The following is a 13,576-nucleotide window of genomic DNA, read 5'->3' on the forward strand; positions in this document are numbered from 1 at the left end:
TATCGCTGTTAATCGGGTCCAGACATGACAGTGATACATTAATTTCCGGCGAAGTAGGAATCATTTATCATAAATCAAAGTACAGCATAAAAAACAACTGTTTACTAAACCGGTTTATGAATTTTTCAACATTACGAGCACCCTCTAGGAGTGAAATGACACCCTTAAGTCACCTTTACACTCTTTTTTTAATCCATTATTGCAGTGATTCTCAAAGTGGTACGCCAAAAAATCACTTAATTGAATAATTGTAATGACTTGACCCGAGCCGTTATCAAAGGTTTATCAGCCTTTAATGGAAGTCGTTACAATCCGGCTACGGTAGGCCATTTTTAATGAATAGTTAGGCCTACTACGCTACTGTATTTTAATGTTGGTCATTACGGTGGTATTTGGAGAGCCAAGTGTTTTCTGAGATGCTTTAATAACCACTGCAATATTGTAATGCAGGCGGAGCCAATTGGTGCCCACCATACTGAATAATGTCATCTGATTGGTTTGGTCTCCTCTAGTGGCCAATACTACTGTTGTATTGGTATTTTAACCTAATTCAGCCATTTTTTTGTTTAACAATGCTTCAATTAGGGCAAAGATGTTGTAGAATATGCTTTAGAAAATTAGCGATGTGGGGAAACCCCAATATGTGAAGCGTCTAAGAGTGTAAGAAGCGTATCAGAGTGCGCCTTTTCGAATGGGTTCGGTTGTCACACTTTTTCAGTTTGTGTGAATTGCCGGTTTGTTTGTTTTTTATTTAATTTTTTTCACCGTGGTATTTTAATAAAAAAAAAAAAAAAGTTTTAAAGTTTAAAGCACTGAAGAGGGGACCAAGCTGTCTAAAGTCCAGAGCATTCTCTGGAATGGACACCCTCTTCATCTGCTTTGCTCCTCCTTGGTTGCTGAACCTTGTCGAGGATCGAAACTGAAAGTTAACTTGGCATGGGCACACACATTCCTCCTGGTACCTCTTATGAGATACAATGTGTGTGCATTTTCAAGGATAGAAAATATTGTGCATTTATATTATGTCAACATAATGTACTGCACATGAGAGGAGATCTTATTATATACAATAATAACAAAATATTCCTCTTAACAGTTGCGTTAAATTGACCAATCCATAACTTTGTGTTCCACGTTGTTCATTTTGCATTAACAGGACGCTCGTCTTTAGACCTACCCGACTGTATGTGATATAAATGAGTTGAATATTGTTTTCCTTCGAAATAAGCAACTAATTTGCTGTGCGCTGTTCTTGCTGTGACTGAATGTGTTCCTACTGTCAATGTCGCGTATGTTTGATCAGATTTTCAACTGCAAGGCTTTTTAAGTTTTTGATTTTAGGCTGTGGGTGGAGAAGATTGATGTTTGCTGCTGCATGTCGGACTCCAAACTAGATGTGGGTGAGTATTTGCACCCTATATTGTTGGTCTATATTAGTTAAGTTAAGTTAAAGTACTGTTCCTTACTGCGCTCTACCCTTATTTTATATTATTACTAGGTGTGTCCGATCCGATTTTGATTCCTGGGGAGACTATTTGATTTAGAATGGATTCTCGCAATGTATCATTTGGTATAATAATTATAATTAACTTTTTCTAAACAGTTTACAGGTTAGAAAAGCTCCTTCTGGTTGCATGGAGATTACCTAAAATCTATTCTTAGTGAAAGAAACATTTTTTTTTGTTTAATCAATTTTTTTAAAATATGAACCGATTTAGGATGTGAACCGATTTTTTTTCGTGTACTCCCTAAGGGGTGTGAATCTTTGGGCACCTAATGATTTGACCCAATTCCGATTCCTGGGATTAATATTCGATTCAGAATCGATTCTCAATTCAAACAGATTTTTGCAATGTTTTATTTTGTATAAAAACTATAATGAAACTTTTTTAAAAACAGGTTACAGGTTCGAAAAGTTAATTCTGGTTGCATGGATATGGCCTAAAAACATAATTTTTAAACTTGGTTCTTATGTATAAAACAAAAAAAACATTTTTAATGGATTTTTAATTTTTGAAAATGATTAATCAGTTTAGAATCGGGTTGACTAAGAATCCGGATTTGGATGTGAATCAATTTTTTGTCTACCCCTAATAGGGGTGCGAGTCTCTGGGTACCTAACAAGTCGATCCAATTCCTGGGGTTTGATTCAGAATTGATTCTCGATTCAACACGATTCTCGCTTCAAACCTTTTGTTACTATGTATTATTTGGTATAATGAATATAATGAAACTTTTTTTAAATACTGGAGATGGCCTAAAAACGTTTTTTTTTTTATAAGAAAACATTTTTAATTGATTTTTAAAAATTATGAATCAATTTAGAATAGGGTTAAATAAGAATTGCGGTTCGGATGTGAATCGATTTTTTTGTGGTCCAGGCCTAAAAAGTATGAGAGTCTTTGGGCACCTAACCAATCGATTCGATTCCAGGGGTGACTATTCGAATCAGGATCGATTCTCGATTAAAATCGTTTGTAACAATATTTTATTTGGTATAATAATTAAATAAGTAAAACTTGTTCTTTTTAAATTGTTACAGGTCAGAAAAGCTTCTTCCGGTTGCATGGACATGGCCTAAAAAGTTATTTTTTATAATTGATTCTAATAAAATATTTTTTTTTAATTGATTTTTGAAAATTATGAATACTTTTACAATCAGGTTGACTAAGAATCGCGATTCGGATGTCAATAGATTTATTTGTGCACCCCTAACAATAGAGGTGTGAGTCTTTGGACACCCAACGATTGGATCTTCCTGAGGTGACAATAGGATTAAGAATCGATTCTTGATTCGAGACGATTGTTGATTCAAACCGTTTTTCACAATGTATTATTTGGTATAATAGTTATAATAAAACTTAAAAATGTATTGTATTAAAAAACATATTTCAATTGATTTTAGAAAATTATGAATCTATTTAGATTTGGGTTGACTAAGAATTGCGATTTGGACATGAATCGATTTATTTGTCCACCCATAATAGGGGTGTGAGTCTTTAAGCACCTAATGATTCAATCCGATTCCTAGGGTGGCGATTCGATTCAAGACGATTCTAGCTTCAAACCGTTTGTCACAATGTATTATTTGGTATAATAATTATAATGAAACTTTTTTTTAAAAGACGGTTACAGGTTAGAGAAACTTCTTCTGGTTGCATGGAGACGGCCTAAAAATGTAATTTTTAAAATGTATTCTTATAGTAAAAAAAAAAAAAGGTTTTTAATTGCCTTTTGAAAATTATTAATTGATTTAGAACCGGGTTGAATAAGAGTTGCGATTCGGATGTCAATCTTATTTTATTGTGCAGCCCTAATAGAGGTGTGTGTCTTTTTTTCGATTGGATCCGATTCCTGAGGTGACGATTCTTTTCAGAATCGATTATCGATTCGACAGGATTCTTGATTCAAACTGTTTTTCACAATGTAATATTTGGTATAATAATTATAATGAAACTTTTAAAAAAAATGTTACATGTTTTGAAAAGTTTTTTTCTGGTTGCATATAGCTGGCCTCAAAACGTATTTAAAAAAAAAAGAAAAAAAGATTGTAACAAAAAAATATATTTGAATTGATTTTTTAAAATTAGGAATCTATTTAGAATCAGGATGAATAATAATAGTCGTGATTCGGATGTGAATCGATTTTTTTCTGCACCCCACCTGTTTCCCATTGAGTTTTGGGCTCAGAACGAAAAGTGCTACATCAGGGGTCACCAACCTTTTTGAAACCAAGGGCTACTTCTTGGGTACTGATTAATGCGAAGGGCTACCAGTTAGATACACACTTAAATAAATTGCCAGAAGTAGCCAATTTGCTCAATTTACCTTTAACTCTGTTATTATTAATAATTAATGATATTTATCTTTGTGGAAACACTGATCATCTTACTGATTTCTCACAATAAATATATATAGAAACAGATAAATATCAATATGCAACACTTTATTTTTATATTTTCTCTAAGTGCACATTTTTCAAATTGAACATTTTCAAATGATCACTTCTAAGACAGTCTTGTGAAATCACAATATCCCATTTTAACTAGCTAGCCACTAACATTTTTTAACAAATCATGAATTACTTTGCACCATGTTTGTACAAATAATAACTCATGTAAAATAAAAAAGTAAACTCTCAAATTTTTAAATCATGTCACACTTTGAACTGGGCACCAAATCTGTTATCTGTTTCTTTGTCAGTTAGTGGGAAGCCTGGCATTGCATGCTGTTAACTAGTGTATTGTACTCTGGTGTGTAACTTGACACTGCAACTCTGAGTGAGTCTTGCAGATGTGCATCAGTGAGGCGTGTTCTGTGTTTGTTCTTGATGAAGTGCATGTCAGAAAAGGCTGATTCACAAAGATAAGATTTTTCCTCATTGTTTGCGGAACCTTCTTAATCTTTTGGACATATTTTCACAGCAATCTGGCCTTAAGCTTAATTATGATAAATGTAAAATGTTAAGGATCGGAAATCTAAAGGGAACGTCCTGTTGAATGTAATGCAAAGTGCCTGTTTTGTGGACAGATGGACCAGTTAACATACTTGGTGTTGTTGTCCCAGAAAATCTGGAAGATCTAGGCTCAGTAAATTATGATAATCGACTAAGAAAGCTGGACAAAATTATGCAATTATGGAAAGGGAAATCCCTAACCTTGTATGGTAAAATGTCTATTGCCAACTCGTTAATTATTCCTCAATTTATTTATTTGTTTTTGTCATTACCAGCTCCATCACAAAGCTTTTTTAAGATTTATGAGCGGAGGGTCTTCGATTTTGTCTGGAACGGCAAACCAGAAAAGATTAAAAGAAAGGTTTTGTACAAAGAGTATGAATATGGGGGCCTGAAACTTCTCAACCTGGAAGCTATGTGTCTGTCTTTAAAAGCATCAATTGTTCCAAAGATGTATTTAAACATTGAGTGGTACACAAATGTCCTGTTGGACAAAAAACATGTACTGTATCAAAATAAATTGTATCCTTTTTTACAAGTGATCCCCTCCCAGAGAGTCTGCTGGGAAACATGGCGGGGTTCATAAAGGAAACAATCCACTCATAGTGGTGTTTTCAATTTTATGTGCCAGAAAAAGGAGACGATATTTTGCAGCAGTTAATATGGATTAACTCTAATATTGTAATGGATGGAAAGCCTTTCTTTTGGAAAAATATGTTTGAAAGAGGAATCATTTTTGTCAATGATATTATCAATGAGAATGGTAACATTATGAAGTATGATGAATTTAGAGCTATGTATGGTGATGCTTGCTCAAGCTTTTCATTTTATCAACTAACTGGAGTAATTGGGAAAAGATGGAAACAAATAATTAATTATGGAACTACTAAATTATTAGTTTGTAAACCTCTAATAAGAAATTCTAGTTGGCAAAAAGGAACTAAAATAAATAGAAAAATATATAATTTTTATTTAATAAAGAAATATTTGAAGGCTGCCTCATACAACACAAATGGAAAATGGGAGGACTTTTTTGACTGCCCGTTGCCATGGGATGCCATATTCAAACTAATCTATAAAACCACTATCGATGTGCAAAATCGTTATTTTCAAATTAAAATTATTTATAACTTCTTACCCACAGGGAAAATGTTAAAATTATGGAATATGACAGAGTCAGATGATTGCCGATTTTGTTGTCAGGAGCCTGAATCCACCCTGCATTTGTTTTGGTATTGTCATATTGTGTCTTTGTTTTGGGTGGAAGTTGAAAAAATGTGTTTAAGGATTGGTTTGTTTATGAAGCTTAATGTGGTTTTTGTTATTTTAGGAGAGTTCATTGACAATCATGATTTAGTCAATTTAATTAAAGTACTCGGTAAAATGTTTATTTTTAAGGCCAAAAACAGATATTCACTTAGTATTACTTTCTTTAAAACATTTATTCAGTATTTTCTAACTTTAGAAAGTTACATGGTTGAAAACGATAATGATGCCAAAAAACATTAAAAAAAAGATGAGAAGTCCTCAAAGGCTTATTTTGAAAGTATAATTATGTTTATAGATTATATGATATCTGTTGTTGTGTTCCCTAATTTGAGTGACCTGGACATAATCTGGACTGTACATAAATGCTTATTTTGAAAATGTAATTTTGTTTATAAATTATATGCAATCTGTTGTGTTCCCTAATTTTTTTCTGTGTACATGAATGAAGGTGTGTGTTGCTGAGTCCGACTTGGACATTATCTGGACTGGGCCTGGTTTAAAAAATCCTTTAAACAAATCTAATTTCATTGACAACCTGGTCTGTTGAAGATAAGGCCCTTTTTTTTAAAATAAAATAAAATAAGATAAATAAATAAAAAACATTTTCTTGGATAAAAAAGAAAGTAAAACAATATAAAAATAATTACATAAAAAATAGTAATTAATGAAAATGTTAGTGGACCAGCAGCCTATACAATCATGTGTGCTTCAGGGACTGTGTCCCTTGCAGATGTGTTGTCTATGTTGTGGGAACCAGAATATTGGTAGCAGAAAGAAATAAGCCCTTTTGTGTGAGTGGGTGTGGATGAGTGTGCATGGGGGAGGTTGTTTGGGTTGATGCACTGATTGAAAGTGTATCTTGTGTCTTTTCTATGTAGATTTAATTTAAAAAAAAAAAAAATGTAAAAAATTTTTTTTTTTTTTTTTTTTAGAACAGGCCCGCGGGCGACTCATCTGGTCCTTACGGGCGACCTGGTGCCCATGGGCACCGCGTTGGTGACCCCTGTGCTACATGTTGACAAACTTAAGATGTTTGGCAACAGGACCACATCCTATAGATCAGGGGTCCCCAAACTACGGCCCGCGGGCCGGATCCGGCCCCACAGCATCCAAAATCCGGCCCACGGGAAGTCCCAAGTTAAAAAAACAAGTGTTTTAATTTTTAAATTTTGAATTTTTTGTATTTATTTTATTTTTTTTTAATTGTATCTTTCCTTTCTAATCCATTTTATACCGTTTGTTACTCTCTGTGTCTCCTAGCCGCTCAGGCAAATCATATTGTCTAAAAATGAATTTTCCCATCGATAACGTGACAATGTTAAATGTTGATGAACATCAATGTTAATTGATGTTAAATGACAAAACGGATTAACTCGCTGGAATATAAAGACTATGTATATATGTGTATATATATATATATATATATATATATATATATATATATATTAGGGCTGCAACTAACGATTAATTTGATAATCGATTAATCTGTCGATTATTACTTCGATTAATAATCGGATAAGAGAGACAAACTACACCTACTCAGTGGCCTAGTGGTTAGAGTGTCCGCCCTGAGATCGGTAGTTCGTGAGTTCAAACCCCGGCCGAGTCATACCAAAGACTATAAAAATGGGACCCATTACCTCCCTGCTTAGCATAAAGCATCAAGGGTTGGAATTGGGGGTTAAATCACCAAAAATGATTCCCGGGCGCGGCACCGCTGCTGCCCACTGCTCCCCTCACCTCCCAGGGAGTGAACAAGGGGATGGGTCAAATGCAGAGGACAAATTTCACCACACCTAGTGCGTGTGTGACAATCATTGGTACTTTAACTTTAACTTTAATTTAACATTTAACTTTAACATTTATATCCTTTCCAGTATTTTATTGAAAAAAAACAGCATACTGGCACCATACTTATTTTGATTATTGTTTCTCAGCTGTTTGTACATGTTGCAGTTTATAAATAAAGGTTTATAAAAAAAATAATTTAAAAAAATGATTTGAGCTGTTTTTCCTTATCTATTTTGGGCACATTGCATAGTAGCAAGCAGTGTGTTAGAAAGACGGGCGATAAGGAGATTGTTGGTGGTGGCACATTGACTGTGGCTGGTTAGGTTTGCAGCGGCGGATGAATCGTAGCAGTTGTGGAATGCTACTTTTACACATTTTACGCTTGTTGCCTCCTCACTCTTTTTTATGGCCCCCATTTCTCTGCAACCTTGCACGTGCCCAGAGTGTGACGCCAAGGGAGTCCTGTCACAAACCTGTGTGACGCTGCCCCCCCTTATTGTTGCAAATATTGCAATTGGTGCTACGTTTTTTTAGCTTTTCAAGTTTCTGACCAGTGATGACTTTTTAGAAGTCCTGAAAATTTGAAACCAAACCATGGAGTCATGGCGGAGATATTTATAAAACAATTTTGCCTTCCGTCATACTTCCTCCAAACGAGCTTTTTGGAATTTCACCCAATTTGTTTCGTTTTTCCCATTTTTGACGTCACCGGATAGCTCCATATATGGTAGAGATTAGGGTTGTATAGTACCGCGATACTAATGAATCATATTCGGTACTATACAGCCTCTGAAAAGTACCGGTCTTTGAATATGACCAATGTATGATCCTGTAACGACTTGGTATCGGCTTGATACCCAAATTTGTGGTATCATCCAAAACTAATGTAAAGCATCCAAACAGCAGAAGAATACATGATTATTACATTTTAACAGAAGTGCAGATAGAACATGTTAAAAGAGAAAGTAATCAGATATTAACAGTAAATGATCAAGTAGATTAATAATTCGGTATAACTCGGGGCGGTATAGCTCAGTTGGTAGAGTGGCCGTGCCAGCAACTTGAGGGTTCCAGGTTTGATCCCTGCTTCTGCCATCCTAGTCACTGCTGTTGTGTCCTTGGGCAAGACACTTTACCCACCTGCCCCCAGTGCCACCTACACTGGTTTAAATGTAACTTAGATATTGGGTTTCACTATGTAAAAGCGCTTTGAGTCACTAGAGAAAAGCGCTATATAAAAAAAGGCCTTAGTGGCCACATGCGTGGACAGCACCTTTTAGCTCTTATTTCCAAAATTGTGTACACTACTGAATTGGGGTCTTATGCCGACATATGGACACTTATACTGCTATCTGGTGGTGTCAGAAGAGTATAACATACAATGGAATTTGGGAAAAAAAAGTGTAAAAATAAAAAATAGCATGTCACTACACATGAAGTACATGTTTGTACTTCATATAAAGAGATGATTTTTAGTTTTTATTCTAATTAGAGTCCAATAAGCCCAAATAGCAAAGAGAAATTAAAAAAGCATGTAAACAAACAGCTTGGGCCTTAAGAGGTTAAATACAATTCACTTCACAATAATTCATTTTCTACCGTTTGTCCTTAATAATTTTGACAAAGTACTAGAATGAAAAATGACACAATATATTACTGCATATGTCAGCAGCTAAATTAGGAGTCTTTGTTTGTTTACTTACTAATAAAAGAAAAGTTGTCTTGTATGTTCACTATTTTATTTAAGGACAAAGTTGCATTAAGAAACATATGTTTAATGTACCCTAAGATTTTTTGTTAAAATAAAGCCAATAATGCAACTTTTTGTGGTCCCCTTTATTTAGAAAAGTATCAAAGTACCGAAAAGTATCGCATTAACACTAGTAGAGATTTACCTGAAAAGCTTGGCGCTAGTTCGCCGTTGTAGTCAATTAGTTCCTTCTTTTTCTCTGTACTCTTGTTGTGAGGCAGACTGGCTCGTACATGCACATGCATCCTTCGCTGTTGCCATTTCTAATACAAAGTAGCTTATGTCGTATTTTTGGGCTATGGAGTGCACCAATATTTAAGCCGCACCCACCAAATTTTAGAAGAAAAAATATTTTTACTTGTTTTGGCCCCACCACACTAAAGGATGCAGATGTATACCTGTACAGAAGATTTAGTTTGACATACCTTAATTGTTTCCAAACAATGCCTGTCAAACGGCAGTAGAACTCAATAACTCCGCGATGACGTTTTGGTGATTTTTCTAAACTGAAACAACAGAATGCCTTAATGATACACACACAGACACTTGTAAACATGTTAGCATACTAGCTAATGCTAATGACACTAGCTTGATTACATTACGACAGCATATATGCATGAAAACACTCCTACAGACGGTTTAGTAAGTAATAATTGTTTTTGTTATATACACATACACAACATACAAACGTTGCCCGGAGTGATAAATGAAGAATCCTTTCGAGCTGAAACGCTGTGGGCGGTTATACTTCCGGTTCAAGGCACGAAACAGGGTGTACATTTTCAAGCCGCAGCAACTGCAGAGAGCAAACTCGTACAAAAGATGGCCCCGTAGCACAAACAATAACACACCTTTCAGTGTTTCTGGCGGTGTCATATGAAAACTATTTGTTGAACACAAAACATTATGGCCGTTAGAGCCATAATGGGGCGGTATAGCTCGGTTGGTAGAGCGGCCGTGCCAACAACTTGAGGGTTGCAGGTTCGTTCCCCGCTTCCCCCATCCTAGTAACTGCCGTTGTGTCCTTGGGCAAGACACTTTACCCACCTGCTCCCTGTGCCACCCACACTGGTTTAAATGTAATTCAGATATTGGGTTTCACAATGTAAAGCGCTTTGAGTCACTTGAGAAAAAGCGCTATATAAATGTAGTTCACTTCACTTCACTAGAAAAGAAAAATCCATAAATTAGCCGCACCGTTTTATAAGCCGCAGGATTTTTAAAGTGTGGGACAAAAGTAGCGGATTATAGTCCGAAAAATATGCTAGTTCGAACTTAATCTGTCAGGAGACGCCATGTAGAAGCGCTAAAAACTACAACAAAGATGGCGGGGAAAAGCCGCTGTCGAAGTGGAGGCACATAAATAAGACTGCCCACAAAACGGCGCATCCTGAAGCGACTGTCAGAAAGTGGCTTGAAGATGATCCGAAAACATAATCTATGCAACATTTTGACCAAAGAACCACCATTACATGTTATGTAGACCAGTGGTCCCCAACGCCCGGTACCGGTCCGCACAAAAAAAAAAAAAAAAAAAATTGTTTTTTTTATTAATTCAACATAAAAAACACAAGATACACTTACAATTAGTGCACCAACCCAAAAAACCTCCCTCCCCCATTTACACTCATTCACACAGAAGGGTTGTTTCTTTATGTTATTAATCTGGTTCCTACATTATATATCAATATAGATCAATACAGTCTGCAGGGATACAGTCCGTAAGCACACATGATTGTATGTCTTTATGACAAAAAAAAACAAAAACCATTCCCCCCCAGTCTGGCACACCTGATGGCAATTGCCAATCAGGCCACTATTAATACCTGCCTTGCCCTCCAGTCAGGGCTGGAGTATTGTTTGCTGTGAGCTGTTCCTGTTTGCTGGTTCCTGATAGCTATTTGCAGTTTGCTGTCTCCTAGCTCCTTGTTTCTTGGTTTCCTATTAGCTGTTTCCAGTTTTCCTGTTTCCTGATTCCTGTTTTCCTGCATTTTCTTTCGGACATGAAATCATGTTGCATCCAGCCTGCCGTCTCTGCATCTTGGGGTTCGTCACCGACACTTCCTGACAGAATACTCCAGCCAAATACGAACCCCGCTGACAGGAAATAAAACACAAACAGAGGAAAAACTAAAACATAACCAAACTGTCAGTGAGAAGCCTGACAGTTACCAACATTAAAACCACAATAGCACAAATATTTATTGAATGATAAAATGTTGATATCACGAAAACAAAACATTTGCAGTATTATGAACAGCACAAACGTTTGAGACAAGTTTGGTGAGATTTGGACAAGCTTGGGGTGAAAAAAAAACATTAATATTAAAACCGTAATAGCACAAATTATTTATGAATGATAAAATGTTGATATGAAAACAGCAAAAAAACATTTGTGCTATTTTAAACAGCACAAAGTAGCACACATGTTTGGGACAAGTTTGGAGAGATTTGGACAACAAGGTGTGTGTGTGTGGGGGGGGGGGGGGGGTCTATGTGAGGATAATAAAACGTTAACATTGTTTGTAACGGTGTTCGAAAAAAGATCAGTTAGAATAATGCATAATGTTGGATATAGAGAACATACAAACCCTTTATTTATTGAATCAAAAATACTGAAATTCCATGACATAGTGAATTTGTAAACAGCTAAAATTATACACAAAGCAAACTATAACCTGCTACCCAAGAATATACAACAATTCTTCTCAAAAAAAGAGGAGAAATATAATCTTAGAGAAAAATGTCATTTAAAACATTTGTATGCACGTACAACACTTAAGACCTTCAGTATATCTGTATGTGGAATTAAATGATGGAATGGATTAAGCAAAGCAATCAAACAATGTACTAATATGATCCACTTCAAGAAACTCTTCAAACTTAGTGTTTACAAAGTACAAAGAAGAAGAACCATGATAAACAGTCTGAATTAATTTCATCCATCCATTCGTTCATTCTCAAAATAATATAAAATGTAACTTACTTCACCAATTATTTATTTATTTTTATTGTGATTACTTATGCAGTATATTGTGAATAAATTGAGAACGGGGAGTTAACAAAAGTTTTAGCAACTGTTATGTAAAAGAAAAGGGGTAGGATTAAATAAGCTCTGCTTCTTCCTACTCCTTTTCGAACAAGTTGAAAAGAGAAACTGGAAATTGTGATGTACCATGTCGTATGTTTGCATGTTCCAAATAAACTCAAACTCAAACATTAAAACCATAACAGCACAACTGTTTTTTGATTGATAAAATGTTGATATCCCAAAAAAATGCGCTGTAATGGAAAGCACAAATGTTTGGGACAAGTTTGGAGAGATTTGGACAAGGTGTGTGTGTGTTTGGGGGGGGGGGGGTCTCACTTGTCAGAAAATGTAATTCAGACTTACTTAAAAATCTTAACAACACAAAATAAAAAATGGTATTACTCAAATTAGCACAAATGTAGCACAAACGGAGAGCCGTGTTATTTTGATGTTTGTAATGAGAAAGGGTGCCAGCTTCACTCAGGTTACTCACAAGTAGGACAAAGAAAGTGAGCAGCTTCAATGTGTGTGTGTGTGTGTGTGTTTGTGTGCATGTGTGTGTGTGTTGGGGGGGGGGGGGGGGGCTGATCATGCACATGGTTGGAGGAGTCAGACTTGAGCACGGATGACTGGCTGTCGTGCAAGCGTGTTTTTACTCAGTTGCGTAACATACAGTTTTGCACTTTAGACACATTAAAATTTAAAACGCTCTGTTTTAATCCGAAGCTCGCGCAGACAAAAAAAAAAAAAAAATACTTTAATGTGCACAGAATCTCTCCAATTGTTCCTTCTTATATTTATATATTTTCCCCTCCCGACCTGTGTGGGTCTGAGTAATATACATTTTACAAAAAGCCAGTGTAGGAATGAGGAAGGAGGGGTAAAAAATAAATAAAAAGAGCAGCTCTTCAGTGCCAGGCCTTGCCCAGTCACTGTTTTTCATTTTGATAATTGACCAGCAACGCCAGAAATGTCCATCAGCTAATCCTCTTAGCTTTCATAATGCTGACTCTGTCACAGAAGCTCCTGTTTTAATGTAACAAGCAGCTAAGCCCAGTCAGCAGGCCACCATTCTGCCCCCCAGAGGCTGACTCCAGACCTGCTCCCAGATCTCCAATACTACTACTGTAGTCCAGAGAAACATCAACAGCCATTCATTGTCACTTTGCTCTTCACTAAGCCGACTTCTTCATACCCCCAACATCCGGGTGATCACGTGCGAGCGGATGCTTTTCTGTCAAGTCGCAAAGTGTTCAAACATACCATAAGGCACGCAGAA

The sequence above is a fragment of the Entelurus aequoreus genome, linkage group LG23, assembly GCF_033978785.1.
Source record: "Entelurus aequoreus isolate RoL-2023_Sb linkage group LG23, RoL_Eaeq_v1.1, whole genome shotgun sequence".
In the NCBI taxonomy this organism is placed as follows: Eukaryota; Metazoa; Chordata; class Actinopteri; order Syngnathiformes; family Syngnathidae; genus Entelurus; species Entelurus aequoreus.